We start from the raw sequence: 22,299 nt of genomic DNA, 5'->3' as shown, positions 1-22,299 counted from the left end.
CTATTGCGTCTACCGCTCATGAGCAGTCGCGTAAAGTTTAGTACTAGCGCGGCCGTTGGGAAGCGAGTTCATCACACGACACGTAGTTTATACTCAGTCCGTGTGTTCATGTGCACAAGACGTCACAGAGACAAGATTTATCATCATGGATTTCCCAAATGTGGCTTAACATTTAAAACAGGTACAAAATTCTAAAGTTACAACATTCGTTAACATGAAAGTACAAATTCTTATTGCTGATAGTCTCTATCGCAAAGTATTGCTCTTGAAATGTCTTTTTGTTTCAGATACGATGACTTTTCACTACGTGTCGTCGTTCACAGCTCCATGAACCGGAAACATCAGGTAACATTACGATGGTGAGCATTGTTTATGGCTGTTAAATGTCAAAGTCCACGGTTTTGATGCAGGTGCGTGTGCACAATCATTCGTAGCACAGTTTATATTTTTCTCACCCGTTACACTGTTTCTTTAGACTGACGTAACTGGTTTTTTGCCCTAGTTCGTACATCACTGGTGAAAGACTGGTGGTTTCCCATTCCAGAGCATAAGTTCTTGAAGGCATGGAAGCAGGACATCGGACGGCACGATGCTGGCGTCGACCCTTGTTTAGACCAGCTAAGAGTGCCGGCCATATCCGAGAACATTTTCCTCCCTTAGGACCCGTCCAAAATTCCTCCACCCGTCGAGTGGTCTTCATCGTTTTGGATAAAAGCGACCGTAGGTGCAGTAGTGAACCAGTTCTTGCTATTCAGACTTGCAGAGGTACTGAGATGCAGCGCAATATATGTCAACTTGCGATACACTCAAAAGTGTTGCAGCGCTTCACTATGACAGTTTTTCTTTCTCGTGCTTAGTTTGTCAGGCGTTACACAAATATTCGTTCACAAGTTGTTGTGACGTAGTAGAACTGTCCGTCATCAAGTCTTTACTCCAACAATTAGTAACACGACTCTACATTGACAGTTTGTAAACAAATTTCTGACATAAATAGTTCATCAGGCCTATATGCATAGCAATATATCATGAATAGGCTTTTTCAATTATGCGGTTTTGCACACCGGTTTCCTTGTAGTTGCAAGTTCAGCGACATACAGTAAACTTCCACAAATAGTTTCAGGTTATGCAAGTCTCGTAACTTTTCCCATATGGACACATGTAAGAAGTACAGATAACATATACAAACGAGCGTATATCATTTAGCTTAACCTAGATACAGATAAATACATAGAAACATGTTACATTTAGGTTTTTGCATATGAGCAAATACATACAAACACATTACAATTGGCTTTACATTAACATAGAAACATAGTTCTCTTGTCTTCACACAAATATGATTGCTCACATAGAAGTATTTTTCATATAGCTTTACATAAGTTTACAATATTTACGGTATTTACAATCATTGCAAGCTTAGATCTATGTCTTTGCTTTTGCAAATGCTGCCACCTGAAATAGGGGAGGATTAGACACGACATTCCACACCAGCAATAAGACCAAGCCCACAACTACAAATAAGCAAATAACAAATACAATGAACTAACAGCTAACAAAAAAATTACTCGCGACACGAGTGTAAGTGTGCTGCGTAAGCATGGCCTTAGCTACTCTTAAGTGTGCGACATTCCACACCAGCAATAAGACCAAGCCCACAACTACAAATAAGCAAATAACAAATACAATGAACTAACAGCTAACAAAAAAATTACTCGCGACACGAGTGTAAGTGTGCTGTGTAAGCATGGCCTTAGCTACTCCTAAGTGTGTGTGTTCAATGGTGAGATGCGTATCCAGTCAGTTTCAAGGTGAAAGTATAAGAGTGTAGAAATATTAAGTATTCACGCCAATCAGTCGTCAGTAGTCGAATACTGACGGTGCAGATAGTCAATCTCGTAGGCTGAAAATATATCTTATTTACACCCACACAAAAGTTAATATAAAATTTAATTTAAAATTGTAGTTGGCTGCTGTATGTATTCGGCGAATACGAATCTCTTCTTTCTCCTTCTGCTGTGCCAAGAACTGCTGAAATAAAACTCTTATACTACGTAGCTTTTCTGCAGAAGTACTGTGAAGTACGTGTATTTGATAGTTGTATATAGCATAAGCATGATCCATGGATGGGTTTACTGTTGATAATGGTATACACTTAAGGTCACGGTGAGCATGTAGTCGAATAATTCTGTATGTTTTAGTATGCTGCAGCAGATATTCACCAGGATGCGAAATGCTGACAGTGGTATAAGGACCGTCGTACAGCAGACGCCACTTCGCGTTCCGCCGCTGAGGGGCTGACGAAATATGGTGAGTACGCAAAAGCAGTAACATACCAGCTTTAAGTTCCTGCTTCCACTTGACAATGCGAGCGTGTTTTGTTCCTAATTTTGGCTTCCACCCTCAGCGTCGTACAGACGTCCCTTACCATTTCGTTGTGTGTTTTTTGCTGAAAAGAAAGTTTTGGTAACGGCGTTGTCCAATAGTAGTTTTCTTTGCGATCGAACATGAGCTCATTAGGAGTGTACGGAGTTCAATAAACATTGAAGTTGTTGTGTACCACTTCAAATAAAGACAAAAATTGTTACCTAATTGGTACGTTTGGTAGAAATGTAGGTACTCATAAATCCGTTAACCTCACAGAACACACTTAGTGGGGTTACACTGGGGACTATATCTTGTAATACAAATACTTTTAATACTATTGTCTTTGAGAAATTTACGCCACTTGTACCCAGTATAGTATGCAGCATTGTCGGATAACATAGCTTTTGGTTTTCCCACGTGAGGAATGTACTCAAGAAACGACGAAAGATGGCAGTGGCAGCATCAGATCTTATAGCGTAGAGTTTAACATGCTTGGTGAATAAATCGTAAACCTCAAGAATGTATTTCACGCCACCACTGCTTGTGCTTATGTCAGAACTTACAATTTCTAAAGGTTTACTGGGGAGAATAGAATGCAAATCAGTCTTCATAGACAAGTTCAGCTGTTTAGATTTTTGACGGATCGCACATGCTTTGAGTATACTGTGGATCTTGCGCCTCATACTGCGAAAGTAAGAAAAGGTACTAAGCATTGCTATGCACTTCTTGGTACCATAATGACCCCAAACAAAATATGTGTGCCAATTTAGGTTGCGTTTAGAATGCTTAGGAATACAAACACACCAAGTAGTAGCTTCAGGAAGACGGCAATAAACAACACATCATAATGTATCAAATATCGGTTGGACAGAGGATGGTCAGGTTGATTTGTAAGTAGAACTCTTACCTTATTCCAGTGAGGATAAGATTTCTGCAACGTTGACACCTTTCAAACAAAATTCGACATAATACTGCATAAGACGTAATCGGTAAACATTCACATTCTCCAGGTAAGAGTTACATTCATTCGAGCGTTGAGGCAGATGAGACAAAACGTCGGCAATGATGTTGATTTTACCCTTAATATATACAATTTGAAAAGAATAGTTTTGCAAAGATAAAGACGAGCTTGAAAATCTGGGATATACAAGCTTACAAGTTAAGAGAAATGTGAGAGCTTGGTGGTCAGTATAAATTTTAGTGTGCTTACCATACAAATAATAATAAAATACTTTAAAGGCTCACTCTACAGAGAGTGTTTCATGTTCTGTGGTAGAGTACGTGCGTTCACATTCACTAGGTGTGCGGCTCTCAGAACTAGCTATGTTCACATGTTCTTCAGGTTTTACAACTTCAAACAAACAACAGCCTAAGCCAGACGATGAGGAGTCACATATCACACACAAATCTAAATTAAAATAAATTTTTTCACTGATTTGTAAATAAATGATCAAATGAAGAAAGTGATTTCCAATTACTTCTTTTCAGTTATGAAATATTATTTTCACTTTATTTTACGGCACCAGCTGCTAACATACACTGTTACCCTTCAGAGGAACAAATTTCTCACTATGTCCAACAACTTGTCAAAAATGGAACTTTCTTGATAACTTTCCTATTCAATAGCTACATATATCATGTGGCCTCAGTACTCCTTCAAGAGCTGCTAATCATTTCAATATTTGTACAAAACTTCAACACCATTCATCATCATCCATTCTCAGTGCCACCACTCTTGACTTCACAGACCGTACTATCGATTTCTGACGTTACCTTTGTCTTCCCTCCAACTATTTAGCGTCTTTACTCCCACCGCTTTGTTTTTCCACCTATTACACTACATTGAATCATGTGATTTTCCGACGATTTCAATACTCTTCCTAACAATTCATTTACCTACCTTCGCTTCTTATCATCAAACTGCTACAAATGGGTCTGAGTTCAGAATTAATTTAAATGGTCATTTTCCTGTACAAAAATTAAATAAATTGATAATTAATAGGAATAAGAGAGGGCATCAAAAGTCTATGATGATATGGTCACCTTAAACATGTAATTTGGAAGGTCACTCTTTCAGAATAATGTCGACTTTTTTTAATTAAACGTGGTAGTCAAGAGAGATTGAAGAGTATGGTATCTTCGCTCAAGGAGATACGTACGATGTCTGACATTCAATAAATCTTCGAACAAACGGGAGTGTCGAGGCAGGCCGAATTTTTATCGCTCCTCGTTTACATTGCTTTACAATTATCCCTGGCCCCACTGCTAGTCACTGTAATTCTATGATTTCTGCGTGTTTATCATATGTGTTTTTCGTGCTATGTTCACGAAATTCATTCACTTACAGACACAGATGATTTTGACACAATCAAATATTTTCAAACACTTTACGGTTTTATATCTTGGAACAGGACGCTCGAGGGCGTAGTTTTAAACACATCATTTCATTACTGTAGCTAGGAAGTCCTTTTCACAACAGCAGTGCTCCTTTTGTATTATTCTCATTCCAACATAGTTTCCAAATAGATTATAAAAGGCAGTATAACACAAGTTCATATGTGTGGTTACTGAAAATAGTTGTATTAAAAATGTGGCTTGGTGTTGTACTGATATATTGAAGGAAGGAAAAACTTCCCATTCGTTTGCTAATCCACATTTATATTTCATATGGTGTTCCTAAATAGTTCAAGGCATCTGACACAGCAGAATTATTCCCCCATCTTTCCATAACCTGGGCCTTCGCTGTAATGCACTCGTCGTCGACGGGACCTTAACGCAATTCTTTCTTCGTTTAAACATTTAAGAAGACCACTAATATTCGGAGGATATTTCTATAAAATTCATCAAAAGCAATGACAAAGTCAAGGCGTGTACCGTTAACTTTTGTTTATCAGTCACCTGCTTTAAAATGGTTCTAAAGTCAAATAAGCACTAGACGGCGAAACATGATTTTTTTTTTCTTTTACTCAGCGCTACTCATTCCCAGAGAGAACATTTGTGTGTGCTAGTAGTATCACAACTTTCCATTTACATTTGTGTGTCTCACTATTTGTGTTCAACATCCGCTTATTATAATGAATTAGTGTCTCTGATCTGAGTGAATTCCAGATCTGCTGCAGTACTTCTTACCCGAATATTCGGAACTCGTAACATAAAATTACAAAAATGCTGATTTCATTATTCACTGGAATTCTTAAGTACTGGTCTGGTTTCAGAATCAAATTGTTTGACATTAAAGGAATGTGAACACACGATCAATGAGAAAATTTCAGGTTCAGTTTAAGAAAGTCACCATAATCTGTTTATTAAGCCAGGTACAAGCTTTTAAGTCTCAGCTGATGTGTGAAACTAGGCTAATTATTTCCTGATATTTGGGAGAAGTACCAGATCGGCGTTCAACAGCAATATTTGGAGGGTTCTGGATTGTTGTTACTTGACAATAGCTATGCGAAGTTATGTGACTGTCTTGTTGAAAATTTCTGTTGCTTCACGACAGAGCTACTTATCGTTCTGCGTATTTTATGATGATATCTGCCAGTAAACGTCTACTGATTAAGGGCGAGAGTTTACAAATAAAGTAGTCTACGGTTCGTAAGTGGTACTGTATAAGTGCCTAAGTGCCTAACAAATGGAATGATGAAATAAGCAACTGAATGTACGATACTTGGAGAGAGGTGGAGCTGGCAGGTCATCTTGTGTAATACCTACAGAGAGTGTAGCAACGAGCAAATGTAGGATTCATTATAAGAGCTTCTGAGGTTTCGGAAGACGCCTGTATGGAAACCACAAGACGTACTGAAGAGAAACGCATATCTTTGGATAACTCGTAACATATGTGCTCAATACGGGAACCGTTTGTTATATGGAAAACGTAAAACGTGTGTGCAATGTTCATGCATGCACAACGACGGTAGTCTGCTTAGGAAATGTGTTTCATAGTTTCCCGTCTCCAGGCCACGACAATATGGAGTCGATGGTTTGTCTAAAGATTCTCACCCGTATGCCCCATACTGGTTCTCTCTGCCACGGGAATATTATTGGCTTAAAATGTCTGTCCATTGATGTGCGTCTGTTTCTGTGTATGTTGCAATTCTCGTGTAGTCGTCTTCTGAAAGCTAGGGGTATTTGTGAATAACCTTTGGTTTGGTATACGGCTGAAGTTTCAGGGACGAGAGCAAAATGTCTCATTTCTCTGGAATATTTGCCTATGTAATTTTATAGCACGGCTCATACGAGAAAGGAAATAAGTGATCTATGTTAGCACGTGATAAACATTTCTAGTGTCAAAGACCACGTGATGAAAGCTACCCAAAGCTTCTACGACTACTCTTGATAAATGAAATACTCTATACGATTGCGAAGAAGGACATTAATGAAATCATTGATTAATGGATTTAAACGCCTCATATAGTTGAACTGAGAAAATAACTGTACTAGTTGTGCTGCTAACGGAGTAATAATATCAAATTGTATTTATTTCAATGTAGTTAAGTTATAAATATTCAGAAACTATTTTGGGAATTGATTTGTAATGACATTGCTCTGGGTGACGGTAGAATGTAGCATTATCTCGCCAATACATGTTTAAACATAAATTAATTCAAGACAATAAGATCATAAGGTGAAATTATTTGCTTCGACAAATTAATGAAAAAGAGATTCAGAGAAATGATGAGTTTCCATATTTGTTTAAATTCCAACAAATGAAAAGCATAAGTTTGCTTTTGTTCTACAGTATTAATTTTTATTGAGTTAACCGGTTATCGTCTTACAAGGTCATCTTCACACATTTGCAGAGTATTGTCACCAAAGACGTTACAATGTTTCCAAACAACGTTCTAAGAGAAGTAACACATCTAGACTGAAGCAGAAACATACAGTAAGTAACATCTTTGACAGTGTGGTGGTAATGCAATGAAAAAATAAGAAAACTGAACAGTAAATAAATAAAAATGGAGTAGTCAGGAAAAAAATTAACACAAAATAGTTACAGCACGCATACACAAGCTTCTATTAATAAACAAAAGTAATAATATAAAATTAGTACCTGATAAGGCTATATCAGAAGGTATGAAGCATGGAGAGTGACACACAAACCAATTAAAAGAAGAAACAATAATCAATGTGACTACAGAATACGTAATGAACTTAAACAGTATCAATAAGGTAAGGAGAAATAAATAAATGCAGGAAAATGGAGGACTTTGAGGGAACATACATTAAATGCAGTCTTTGAGAGTGAGGTGGTACTGCCTTTTAACATTAACATTATATGCAAAACTGTGGCTATGTAACAGTTTTTATTAAATAAATGAACCAAGTAAAATATACAGACTATTTGATGAGACAACTACAAGAGGTAAACATGGACAGTAATAAAGGTACCAGTTAGAAGAAAGCCTTAACAATTGAAACTACAGTCTAGATGGAATACACAGACAACTTCAATAAGACAAAAGACCTTAATGAATACAGGAAAATGGGAAGATGTAGGAACAGACAGTGTGGGAAGTACAGAACAACAGAGACGATTATATGAAGTTTAGGAGAAAGGAAGTGTTGTGCTGTGTCTGGTCATTTAGGATTATCTGGACTGTGAGCTAGATGTTTGTTAATTTCTAGGGTTTCCGTCAGGTTGAGTTTATGGCTTTGTGAAGCACTTGAGACACTGACTGGTAGTTGTGACCCTCACTCAGTACATGCTCAGCAAATGCGGTGTCAGAATTCTGCAACGTCCAGTTGCATTCATGCTCAGCCAGCCTTGTTGCTATGTCTCTGCCTGAGTGACTGATGTAAAATTTCTCACCATCAGAACAGGTGATATCATATACACAACTTTTGGCTAATAACTGTATCTTATCTTTGTTATTAAATTGTTTTTACATCTTTTGTCGCCTATGTTTAATCTATTTATCATTTCCATTGACTTTAACGATCACTACATGTTTTATCTTGGTGTTATTTACTATATATTCAAACATGTAGACGCCACCTAGCGGAGCATCAGTCCGCTGTGTCTGCAGTGTTCTGCCTGCCAGTCTCACGTAGTATGCAGTGATTTATTCACGACAACCACAAATTGTGTGCCAATATTTGCGTCAAGATTAGAGGTGTGGCATTATATAAGCACAGACGCAAGTCCTTCGCAGAAGGTAAGAACTGTTGCTGTTTCATGGTTCCACTATGAATTTGGCTCTTCTTTGCTGGTCTTGCACAAGGTTTCTTTTTCTTTCTTTCTTTTTTTTTTTAGGCGCGCACCAAACGTTTAGCTACTTGTGGCTAATGCATTACCCACAGTTCCTAAACGCAAATCCCCACTTCACTTTTATGATTTCATAGCTTTCTTAAAAATGTTTCTATCATTTTATCAAGTTACACAGAGCCATATCCGTAATCTGTTTCTGTGTAATATTCTTATGTAAATATTCTGAAGATGCCTCAAAAAGGCTTTGGCTGCCTTTGCATTCTAGTGTGGCTTTTCCTAGTAGACATGCTGAAACGCCCTTAGAAAAGTTAAGAATGACAATGCTGGTAAACATCTACGTTATTTGATTTTCAAACAGCTGAGCAAAACTGATCGTCCTCAGACATTACTCTATTTACTTATTCTGATCAACACTAAACTGACACACAATATTTTTAGTGCAATGCAATCTGACTTTCAATAATCGCTACAAAAGAATGGCCCTGACTAACAATAACCTTTACCTTTCATGAATCACTTATTTAACAAAAATCTTCGTTATTCGAACTACTGCAATACAGCGAGCGCCAATACTGCCAGCTAAATAAAAGATTATAATTACAGAAGGCACTAACTACTGATAGGCATAGTTAGCAAATGAAAGATTTTGATAGAGAACAAACAAGGTATTTACCTTAATAGTGATCAAAAGTCATAATATAATCAGTTCATGACATCCAGTCTTACAAATTTCCATTTTCTGACGGACACATGTCCAGATCGTCCACTCTCAAAATTCTGCCATCTCTCTCCCCACATCCACCACTGCTGGCGGCTCACCTTCAACTGCGCAACGCTACGTGCTGTTCACATCCAACTGCCCAACACTACAATAGCAAATATTCCAACAATGCAAACCAGCTACAGACTGCACACAGCACAGTCAGTGACGTGGCGTTACCAACATAAAAACCTAAACAGCCTACTTGCAATACATTCTCTATTGTTCGATATCTCTCCCACACGACGTTGACTGCTAATAAGCAGTGAGCGAAATTTGCTGAGACAGAGGAATGCTGTGGCAGCACAACAGTTTCTTACGTCAACGGCACGGCATTTGTAGCACAGCAAGCATTTTCAGATGAGGTAGTGTACACTGCTCGCGGCATGAGGAGGCTTGCAGGAACCTGGAGAGGCCTCGAGCTGGAACCAGGACCATCACAGACTGGCTGGAGTGTCAGCCGATGACACTGAGCGGCCTCCCCTCAGCAGGTCCAGTTCGAATCTCGGAACCACAGCTAGCTGACAGTCTGCGGACCAGCGGCTTCACGTACTTGATGATACTGCTCGGTGAGGCTCTAACAACTTAGCTGCGCATTTGACAGATGACAGGTCGAATGCCAGGCGGCGATGGAATTTCTGCCACCAGCTGACCTTGGAGCACAAAACTCGCCCCGGCCTGATGTTCTGTGACAGGAAGTAGCCTCTCATTACATAGTCGGCTGTGGAAATGCAGCCTTGTGCTATAGCATGCAACAGTCTAGTCCACTGCCAAGGGCAGAACTGCGCGTAGCAGGGTGCCACTACAGCTCCCAGGTGCGAAATAACGTTGGTCGCTTGCCCTGGTTGGGTGCGAAGCCCTGGCTGAAGGCAACGCAGGAACAACACCAACTCCATACCTTGTCTGTACTCTTCCACTGGAGTTTCAATCAACTACCAGTACTTCTCTATTACATCCGTCACAAGACATACTATTCCTTCCAGCTTTAGTCAAGAACGATCCACCTCATCGCATTATGCTGTTTCCTCTCCTTCCTTCATTCTCGCACTTAATAGCGTTTATTCAGCTCGTACTACTTTCGTACTCATCGGTCTACATCCATCATCAACGTAATTTTAGTACGCTTGATAGGTTCCCGGGAATTACGCCGGACAATATTGTAGAAACCGCACAATATTTCAGCGAGACAACTGCCCGCCATCTTCAGGTGCTAGTGTCGCATCGCTGAGGAGCTCGCCAATTTATATGTAGGCTTTCTGGAACAGCGCAGGCACTAGCGGGACATAACGTCATCGAAGATCAATCGTAGACAGCGGCGAATACCAGAGCCCTCTGCTGGAGAAACGGGTCGCGGTCTGCGGAAGCGCGCCGCGGCGCGGGAAAATGCGGCCGGGAGCGACGGACCCCGTTCGCGCGCCTGGGGTGTTGGCGCGCGATTTAAGCATCTGCGCTAAGGCTTCCCATCTGCGTTGACTCGGTTCAGTTGCTAATCTGCAGCTGACGATTCCTTAGTGCCGCCAAAGCTGACTCCCAGGCTTTGCTCAGGTGAAACCCCATGTCTCTGTTTATTAGGTCACTGCATATCCGTATTGCGACCGCCTCTTTGATGATGGAGTCCCAGTATGTGGAAGCATGCGAAAGCATCTTGGTTTCTTCATAATTCATGCCGCGTCCCGTGTCAAGGTAGTGTTCAGCAACCGCAGATTTCTCTGGCTGACCCAACCTCGTGTGACGTTTACGTTCGTCGCATCCGACTTTAACCGTACGACACGTGTGGCCAATATAAGACTTCCCACATTGGCACGGGATTTTATATATTCCTGGTCTCCTTAGGCCGAGGTTGTCTTTAACAGATCTCAGCATTGATTGCACTCGTGCTGGAGGCCGGAAAACACATTTAATCAGGTACTTCTTGAAAATTCTGCCCATCTTAAAAGACACTCTATCGACAAACCGTAGAAAAACCAACCCCATGGTGTTCTCTGCTTCTTCAGGTTCTTCATGATGTTTGGAGCGTGTTGGTCGAAATACATTCCGGATCTGCTTCTCGGAGTACCCGTTCTCGGCAAACACAGAGCGGAGGTGGCTAAGCTCTGTCGATAAGCTGTCCTGATCTGAGATGGCTCTAGCCCTATGCACTAGCGTCCGTAATACATCGCTGCGCTGCGAGGGATAATGACAGCTCATAGTTTGTAAATACAAGTCTGTGTGCGTAGGCTTCGGGAACACATTGTGACCCAAGGAGCCGGCTCCTTTTTTACGAACCAAAACATCCAGAAACGGGAGCTCACCATCTTTCTCTACCTCCAAGTGGAAACAGAATCTTGGATGGAGTGAGTTCAGATGTTGCAGAAAAGAAGGAAGCGTTGCTGTCCCACGCGGGCACACCACAAACGTATCATCTACATATCTCCAAAAACATTTGGGTTTCAAAGCCGCCGTCTGAAGTGCTTTGTCCTCGAAATTTTCCATAAAAAGATTTGCTATTATGGGAGAGAGAGGGCTACCCATAGCAACACCGTCAGTCTGCTCAAAATACTGGTCGTTAAATAAAAAGTAAGACGAGGTAAGCACGTGTTTGAAAAGCTGTAAGACGTCCTCTTCCAGCTTAGTCCCTATGAGTTGTAATGAGTCCATCAGAGGCACCCGTATGAACAAAGAAACCACATCGAAACTCACTTGTAAATCGGTAGATTCAAGGCGCAGGTTCTTCAGTCGTCGTATAAAATCTTCTGAGTTACGAATATGGTGTTCACATTTCCCCACCATGGGACTCAGAATAGAAGCCATATGTTTAGCTAGGTGGTATGTCGGGTCACCTATATTACTGACGATAGGGCGAAGCGGAACATTCTCCTTATGTATCTTTGGCACGCCATTAAGTCGTGGCGGATCTGGTGCTCGTTCTCTTAAACTCTTCTTCAGATGGTCGGGAAGTTGGCTGGATTTGAAGAGAGCGGATGTCTTCCTTTGTACGACATCCGTCGGATCTTTCTGGAGACGACGATACCCTGTATCCCGTAGTAAGTCCATCATGTTGCTAAAATACGTCGTTAACATTACCATTGTACCGTAACAGCATCAACACCTGCCGTGATCGCATTTTAATTTTAAAACTTTAAAAATCATAAAATTTATTGAATTTAATTTTTAAAATTATTACTTCTTTCATTATTTTTACATAGAGGCTGTTTCTGAAGGTCAACTGCAAAACTTCGGAAATGGATTACGCACATAACAAGAACAAAAAAGTCAATGTCAACATAGATGCAGAAATGCATCATTACAGATTTATTCAACCTTCAGTTTCTACCAACTGCACGGTAAGTCTGTACCTCCAGCTGGTAGACCCTCGTTACGTATGTTAAATCCTGTTTCACTTACTGGATAAACGAGAGGAAAGTTATACCATAATTTAAACAAAACAAATTTACTCTTTGAAGCCCACCATTGTATGTTAGAAAATTCTCACAATAATATCTCAGTACGATAATTTTCGTCAAGAAGCAAGTCCAAATCGACAACTAGTAACACACTGACAGATGTAACTAGGGCAAACAGTCAAGGATACAGTAGAATACAATGCCATGTGAGAGACAAAACTATAGTACATGCTGGCAATTGCGGCATTATTTTAATAAGAGGTACATTATACTCTGTCCGCAGCTCGTGGTCTTGCGATAGCGTTCTCGCTTCCCGCGCACGGGGTCCCGGGTTCGATTCCCGGTGGGGACAGGGATTTTTCCCCGCCTCGAGATGATTGGGGTTTGTTGTGTTGTCCTCATCATCATCATTCATCCCCATTACGGTCGGAGGAAGGCAATGGTAAACCACCTCCGGTAGGACCTGGCCTAGTGGGCTGTGCGGGTCTACCGCATCGTCCCCTACGCTCTTCGGAGTATGGGACCTCGTCATCATCATCATGTTATACTCTGTTTCCAAGTAAACACTGTACATAGTGAGCTAGATCGTGAAATTCCATATATACAAGCGTAATATCCATATAGATGCCACACTGCCGACCTTTTTACTCTACAATACATCGCAACTGCCGAAAACAAATCAGCTTAAATCATAGAAAACCATCTGATGTGGACTTGCTTCTTGACGGAAATTATCGTGCGTAGTAATTATTGTGAGAAATTTTTTTACGTACTACGGTGGGCTTAAAAGAGAAAATTAGTTTTCTTTGAATAAGTTTGCTGCCGTTTATCCCAGTAAGTGAAATACTATACAACCTCATATTTCTCTGTAAACTGTGTAATGTGTAATGGTTTGATTTAATCGTTTTAGGCTAAGCTTGCTAATGATCATTGACCGAAACTAGTAGCTAATTGTGTAAAATAAATGAAAACTGAAGGTTTTACCATGAGTTTTACAATTGTTTGGCGGCTGAACATCCCCACCTGCAAACATACAGAATAAATGAGAGATTTTACGTCTTCACACAGGTAATAATGCGTGGGGTGTAAGTTGGGCGAATCCCGTGGCCAAGCAGTGGGTCCACCTATACCTATCCCTCGCTCAGCAAAATATGCACTAAGGTGCCTTCGGACAGACAGATTAAATATGCAGGAGCACCATTCTGTATGAAATACAGTTCTGGACGATATGCAAGTGGCATGTTTTCTTAGTGTCGAGGCCATTAAGTACGCGGAAATTTTGTGTAGTTCTGTCCAGTAAGTCTCCCTGTAAGGACGTAAGTTCCTAACAAGCAGTCGCCAACATGTATTTAAGGGAGAACCTCTATTGGTGACACGATTGTATAGTTGCAAGACGATTGGTGTTAGCCCACATTTGCTGGTTATGCAAATTGTTGATTCCGCCCACAGGGAATGTCGCTTCATCTGCGAATAAAACAACAGTTCCAAAGTCGGACGTCACAACACATTGCTGTAGGGACCACTGTCAGGACGTTCGTTAGTGTTGGTGGATAATGCACAGGAGACAAGGCTTGTACACGATGCAGATGGTATGGATTCAGCAAGTTGTCATGTAAATGTCTCCAGGTGGCACATTCCCCTGCAATCCTTACCGCCCTGTGCCGATTCCAGGACTGTCCTCCACACCGTTGAGTAGACTTTCCTCATCGTCTGATGACATACGTCTAGGGTCCATCCGGAAATTCCCAAATTCTCAGTTGTGACGATGAAACCCTTCTTATGTATTTCGGTCTGGTAATCTGCTCAATGGGTAGCGTTTCTAGTACAAGGGACGTGCCTCCATTGCATTGCCATCCTCCAAATCATATATGTAATACATGGTCGCGAGCTCTTTGTTGGTGTACACCACGGGTACGGGCAATAAGAAACCACCCGATACACAGATCTGGTAATGGCTATGGATACAGTTACCGTTCCAAGTGGATACGTGTCGTTTGAGTGGACACTTCACACCACAATTAATATCCACGGATATTCCGAGAGCTACTTATTCGACTGGTGACTACAGTTACATCATTTGCACGTGGTGAAGAATATTCGGGCCCACATCACATTATTGCACGATTTGATTTCTTATAACCGGATTCGTACACTTATCATCTAGCATGCAGCCCTAGTCAGCAATGCGTAACAGTTTCATGCTCGAACAACTCGGTAACTACGCATCTCCGGACCCATGGTCAAATAAGCCTTTTTTCTTATTATTATATGTGAAAACCGTTCGAGAAATGTTGCCATCAAATTTCGATACACCATGTGTAATTAGGCTTTTCTTAAACAATGTAAAATAACTGATCGAAGCGCAGTGTTATATACTGCCAGCGGGTCTTCTCATGTGAAAATGAAGTAAAACTGGAACGAAAAATAGTTGATACTAAAAATACCAGGCGTATTCGGAAAGGAAGCTTCGATTAGGTGCGAAGTGGAAATCACTGTGAAAATCGCACAGAACTTTGCACAGATATGTTGGGCAGTGGCTTATGTGTGCCTGTCGATCGCTTCACGCCGCTCTTTTCAGTTCAGAGTGGAAAGTGATTATGTGGAAATGCCTAAAGCAACAGTGACTCCCGCCATGTATGGGGATCTGGTGAGAAATTTCGCCTGCTCCTATGCAGCCTACATAATGTAAATGTCATGCGTTTATTTCTTCAAGACAAGTTTCAAACGCAGGGCAATGAAGACGCCCCTGCAGCGTTTTTGATGGGAAGTGTTTGATCACCGACGATAAAGCCATTAATAGGCTCTCTCTGTTGTTCAATTCTGCTCATATGAACCGCGGGCTAGGAAGACAACATTTTGGCACAAACAACGAAAAGTAGACCAGCATAGAGTTTCGTCCCGCCTCAGTGTTGTGTCCCCGGAGGCGGAATACAGTCCAAACAAGTACATATAAACCAAATACAGGTTTACACAGAATATTTACACATCGCTGCACGACTGGCCCCTGTGGTGTCATCACCAGACACCACACTTGCTAGGTGGTAGCGTTTAAATCGGCCGCGGTCCGGTAGTATACGTCGGACCCGCGTGTCGCCACTGTCAGTGATTGCATACCGAGCGCCGCCACACGGCAGGTCTAGAGAGACTTCCTAGCACTCGCCCCAGTTGTACAGCCGACTTTGCTTGCGATGGTTCACTGACAAATTACGCTCTCATTTGCCGAGACGATAGTTAGCATAGCCTTCAGCTACGTCATTTGCTACGACCTAGCAAGGCGCCATTATCATTTGCTATTTATCTTGTGATGCATGTACCGTCAGACCGATGTTCACCAATTATGGATTAAAGTTAAGTATTCCAGAAGCTACGTACCTTTTTTGCTAGTCTCTATTCCTTTAACTGTTCCAGACATCACGCCATCCTGCGTGAGCTTAAACGCGTGCCTTTCGGCTACCTGTCATAGTGGATTGGCTGTCTTGCCAGTCCACAACAGCCCCTATAAGCGTAGGCCAGCACGGGTCCGAGCCAACTCTTGACTGACCTGGCTTCTGACGTAGTGCCAGAGAAACAGAAACTGTAGAAAGGGTAAATTCCCATACGTCAGTCACTTACACGTCGCCACTCCCACCCCCTGCCTGCTGCCTCGCCTCCTACATCGCAATAACTTAAAGCAACGCTGCAGTTGCCTGCCTCGCAGTTTTTCCACTCCAACCAAGTCGAATTTGCGGAATGCACAGTGGCTGCTTTCTGTGATGAGGCTACTGGAATGTAAGTACAACGCCACGACGAATGTCTCAGTCGGAGCGGTGACTATTTACAGAGGTACCTGAAAGTTTGGCCAACGGTTGCGACCAAAAAATTTTAGATTTTAACTGCGTTTTTCATTTCGCGACCGATCGGACCTCACTTTCCGAATAGCCCTCGTACATAAAGGAGAGCTGACTCCAGTCATTCGATCATACATATATAATCATGGTAAAATGCTTTGAAAGTAACCTTGTAGTCAGGTCTGAAGTTGAGCCCTAGTCACAGTCGAGAATGGTTGCTACTGATAACAGCTGGTTTAGTAAGTGTCTCTATTGGTAATGATTTCATGTAGCAGCGCCCAATTTCTCAGGAGTATCTTAAACAAAAAAAATACATCACGTGTGATTAATGCAGTTTCGTATTTCATTTCAGTTCCTTTTATAAAAGATGCACAAGGAAACCAGTGAGACAAAGGTATTGTTCACCTGGTGCTGTGGACGTATGGGCGGGATAAAAACTGCATTTACTGACAGACTTGACCTCGTCGTAATGGCACCTCAAATCGAAACGTAGGTTCTGTCTAAGAAAGGAAATGGAATTATCTGGGTGTCGCTGTAACGTAGGCAATGTGAGAACTGGTCTGAGGGCAGTAGACTTCAACAGTCAGAGTAAAGCACCACCTACATCTACATCTACATCTACATTTATACTCCGCAAGCCACCCAACGGTGTGTGGCGGAGGGCACTTTACGTGCCACTGTCATTACCTCTCTTTTCTGTTCCAGTCGTGTATGGTTCGCGGGAAGAACGACTGTCTGAAAACCTCCGTGCGCGCTCGAATCTCTCTAATTTTACATTCGTGATCTCCTCGGAAGGTATAAGTAGGGGGAAGCAATATATTCGATACCTCATTCAGAAACGCACTCTCTAGAAACCTGGCGAGCAACCTACACCGCGATGCAGAGTGCCTCTCTTGCAGAGTCTGCAGAGTCTGCCACTTGAGTTTGGTAAACATCTCCGTAACGCTCTCACGGTTACCAAATAACCCTGTGACGAAACGCGCCGCTCTTCTTTGGATCTTCTCTATCTCCTCTGTCAACCCGATCGGGTACGGATCCCACACTGATGAGCAATCCTCAAGTATAGGTCGAACGAGTGTTTTGTAAGCCACCTCCTTTGTTGATGGACTACATTTTCTAAGGACTCTCCCAATGAATCTCAACCTGGTACCTGCCTTACCAACAATTAATTTTATATGATCATTCCACTTCAAATCGTTCCGCACGCATACTCCCAGATATTTTACTGAAGTAACTGCTACCAGTGTCTGTTCCGCTATCATATAATCATACAATAAAGGATCCTTCTTTCTATGCATTCGCAATACATTACATTTGTCTATGTTAAGGGTCAGTTGCCACTCGCTGCGCCAAGTGCCTATCAGCTGCAGATCTTCCTGCATTTCGCTACAATTTCCTAATGCTGCAACTTCTCTGTATACTACATCATCATCCGCGAAAAGCCGCGTGGAACTTCCGACACTATCTACTAGATCATATATATATATATATATATATATATATATATATATATATATATATATATATATATTGTGAAAAGCAATGGTCCCATAACACTCCCCTGTGGCACCCCAGAGGTTACTTTAACGTCTGTAGACATCTCTCCATTAATAACAACATGCTGTATTCTGTTTGCTAAAAACTCTTCAATCCAGCCACACAGCTGGTCTGATATTCCGTAGGCTCTTACTTTGTTTATCAGGCGAGAGTGCGGAACTGTATCGAACGCCTTCCGGAAGTCAAGGAAAATAGTATCTACCTGGGAGCCTGTATCTAATATTTTCTGGGTCTCATGAACAAATAAAGCGAGTTGGGTCTCACACGATCGCTGTTTCCGGAATCAATGTTGATTCCTACAGAGTAGATTCTGGGTTTCCAAAAACGACACGATACACGAGCAAAAAACATGTTGTAAAATTCTACAACAGATCAACGTCAGAGATATAGGTTATAAAGGCAAATTTGCATGCCGTGCGTGAGTTTCCTCGGAAACGCGAAATCTTAATTAAATAATTAATCTCTGACAAATAAATAAAGACTATGGCACAGAACTGCAGCGCTATGCCGCTGAGAAAACAAAATACAATGATGACACTCTTATGTTTGATTAAGAAGAAGTCGGTCGAGGAAAATAGCTGAGGCTGGAAGCACCTATATTTTATTTACTGGCACACCGCCATATTTGATGTTATATAAGAACATTGCGAGTTGCAATCTTACTAGGCACTCGATTCTGTAAAGAATTTATATTTATGAAAGTAAGTAGAATTATTTAACTATAGGCTTATTCGTTGTATATATCTGATTTAGCTAACTGTGTAAACTTTTTATGTTTAGTAGACAGTCACCTCTGTACGATGTATTGACATGGCTGGCAAATTATTCTAATATTGAGATTTAGATTTGAGTCCGTACCTACCGCAGCAGTCTTTGGAAACGATTTAAATACGAAGTCCGATTATTTGAATCACATTTCACGGTCAACTACGAATAACATTGCATTTACTAAAAAGCCATTGTCAAGTGTCTGATACCAAACAATTAAACGTCCACGTTCCAGATAAGCGAATATTGATTACATCCAATCACTATCATACATATACAATAATCAATATTTTATTTTATTTATTTATTTTATATTGGCCACTGCGTGTCGGACTTGTTATTTTGTCATTTGTTACATTGTTCTCTTTGTTTCATGTGAAAAATCAACTTTCTGGACCTGGACTTGAATATACGAGAAATAACAAAAATCTTAAGATATTTGCCAATTCTAAAATTTTGCGGGAAGACGCAACGAAGCTTCCAGCAAAATAAGGTAACACGCAGCATCTTTGCATTGGCAGGCTTGACCAGATGCATAATTCAGTGTATTAGTAGATTCTGAAGTATTTCTTTCGCGTGTAGCAGTTTTCAGTGCTAAATTTCATTCTCAGTACTTTTCCTTAAACAATAACTTCTGCAACAATACCAATACACGAGTGCACAATATGGCCGACTTCCGTACGATACGATGTAACATGGCCAGCAGCCATTAAGAATAATCCGGTATTCAGTTTACATTTTTAAATTGACAAACAGCCATTGTTGCTACGAGCGATTCATGTTCAACTGCATTTTATTTTAAAACCAGTGCCAAACTTTATTTTCTTGAAACATATATTACGTGTGGCATGGTCATAACTAGAAAACAATACGCAAAGATGGAACAGCAAAGACATACTATTCAGATGCAAACCGACTCGGACGCGAGACAAATGTTTGAAAATGACTTTACGACAGCAACCGGTAGTGACGATTCATCAAATATTGACGCAAGTGTTAACGGAAATTTTGACAATAGGTCGTCCACCACAAAAATTTCAAAGTCTCAGTCAGAGCCCGTGTTAATACATGATGTTGTGACTTGGCAAGACAGCCAAGTCACTGTGAGAGGAAGCCGAAAGGTAAGCGTTTAAGCTCACGCAGGCTGGCGTGAGGTCTGGAACAGTTAAGGGAATTTATAGTAGCAAAGAACATAAGTAACTACTGGAATACTTAACTTTAATTCATAATTGGTGAACATCGGTCTGACGGTACATGCATCACAACATAAATAGCAAAGGATAATGGCGCCTTGCTAGGTCGTAGCAAATGACGTAGCTGAAGGCTATGCTAACTATCGTCTCGGCAAATGAGAGCGTAATTTGTCAGTGAACCATCGCAAGCAAAGTCGGCTGTACAACTGGGGCGAGTGCTAGGAAGTCTCTCTAGACTTGCCGTGTGGCGGCGCTCAGTCTGCAATCACTGACAGTGGCGACACGCGGGTCCGACGTATACTAAAGGACCGCGGCCGATTTAAAGGCTACCACCTAGCAAGTGTGGTGTCTGGCGGTGACACCACACATGACGTCACGTCTAATGACACGGCAGGGGCAGTGACCTTGCGAACAGTAAACATTGCCAACATGTTACAAATGCTAATGAAACGCAGAAAATATGGCAACCTTAAAGACACAAAACCACGAAATTAAATCTGATCTCATAGCAATCAGGACATGTAATGACACTTTATGTAAACGTGGGGAACTTATAGACGCCACACTAACCAAACAGATGACTGAACTCAGTACGAAATTTTCCAAGCTCAATACGATACAAGAAAAGACTACAAGTGACGTAGCACTTTTACAGACACAAGTAAAAAACCATAATGTCACGTGTGAAGCTCTTACTGAACAAATTCGAACATATCCTTCAGTACATGACAACCTTGAAAAACGAATTACTGACGTGCAGAATAAATTTGACGATGTTGAACAACACCTGACTAACAGATTACAATCTGATGCCACAGCTCATTTTCAAGGTATTAATAAGGAATTTCATGATTGGGTAGAAAACAAAGACAATCATTTTGATAGATGCATACGTGAAAGTTTACCAACAATTGTGCACGACTCCGTAGCAGAATACATCACTAACAACAAACAGCTGATTAGTGACGCAGTGCAGTCTGTCACTGCACCAATGACACAATTCACCGATCAACCACAGTCTGAATGTAACGAAAATATCAGTCAAAATGTACAGTTCAGAAACCAATATACATACGAGTATGACGCACACATACCGCACACAACAAACACACAAGAACAAAACACACCACGACAACAACACATACCACGACGTGCAAACACAAACACAAGCTATTATCATGGTAAACTACAGCAACATTATCGTAATTACTCGCCATCTGAACATTACAGTAATTACAGTGGAACAAATCCATATCATAATGCAAAGGAAGAAGAAAGCTTAATAAAACACAGGCAATTTCAGACTTTTATCCCAGAAAAACGAACCATTCATCCGGTGATTTTTCTTAAATCTTTTAGTAACGCATTTCCACGCACTTGAAGTGACCGGAAAAAGATTTCATATATTGTCGGTTACATCCAAGGCGATGCAGCTGTCTGGGCATACAGTCAAGCTGACGTATGTATCACGTACAGTGAGTTTGAGCGTGCCTTTTTGAACAAATTCTGGTCGCAATCCGTCCAGGAGTGACTCAGAAGACAAATTTTAGAACCTGTAACTTTTAACAGTAAAAATGGTAACTAACGCAGATATTTTGAAAAATACTTGAACATCGGACATTTTTTGGACGAACCAGTCGCAACACGTGATATACTCCGTGCGTTGAAGGCCAAATTGCCTTTCAACATTAAAGAAAAACTCTTACATATTCCGGATGACGATCCAGATTATTTTTTAACAGCTTTAGATTCGGTTGACATGTTACTAGAAGATCAGCGCTTCGCGCAGCTAAACAGCAGCCACAATGTTTATACTAGTGGTATGCAAAACATTCAGGCTTGCCAACTCAATTCTGGCGCGCCCACAGTTGGATACGCGATACAGCAAAAACAGCAAACTCACATGACGTCTCAATACGGAAATCAAAATCAACACGCGTATTCCAATACAAACAACATTTAAAACAGTAATAACACTTCATGCGGCAATCCATACAAAAGGCACCGCGGTAATAACAACAACAACAACAACGGTAACAACGGATACAAATGTAACAACAAAAACACAAACAGAAATAGAAATAATAATAACTACGAGCCAAGACAGCATCAAGGCAGGACTCGTAGCGATCAATACTTTCATTCAAACACTGCTATACCACAGCAGCCACCAGGACAAAATTGGAGCATACCTTACGACCGACAGGTAAGTCATAATGCGCAACAGCAACAACAACTGCAA

The sequence above is a fragment of the Schistocerca nitens genome, chromosome 6 (genome assembly GCF_023898315.1).
Source record: "Schistocerca nitens isolate TAMUIC-IGC-003100 chromosome 6, iqSchNite1.1, whole genome shotgun sequence".
Classification (NCBI taxonomy): domain Eukaryota; kingdom Metazoa; phylum Arthropoda; class Insecta; order Orthoptera; family Acrididae; genus Schistocerca; species Schistocerca nitens.
The sequence above is the reverse complement of the archived record's forward strand: the minus strand, read 5'-3'. Positions refer to the sequence as shown.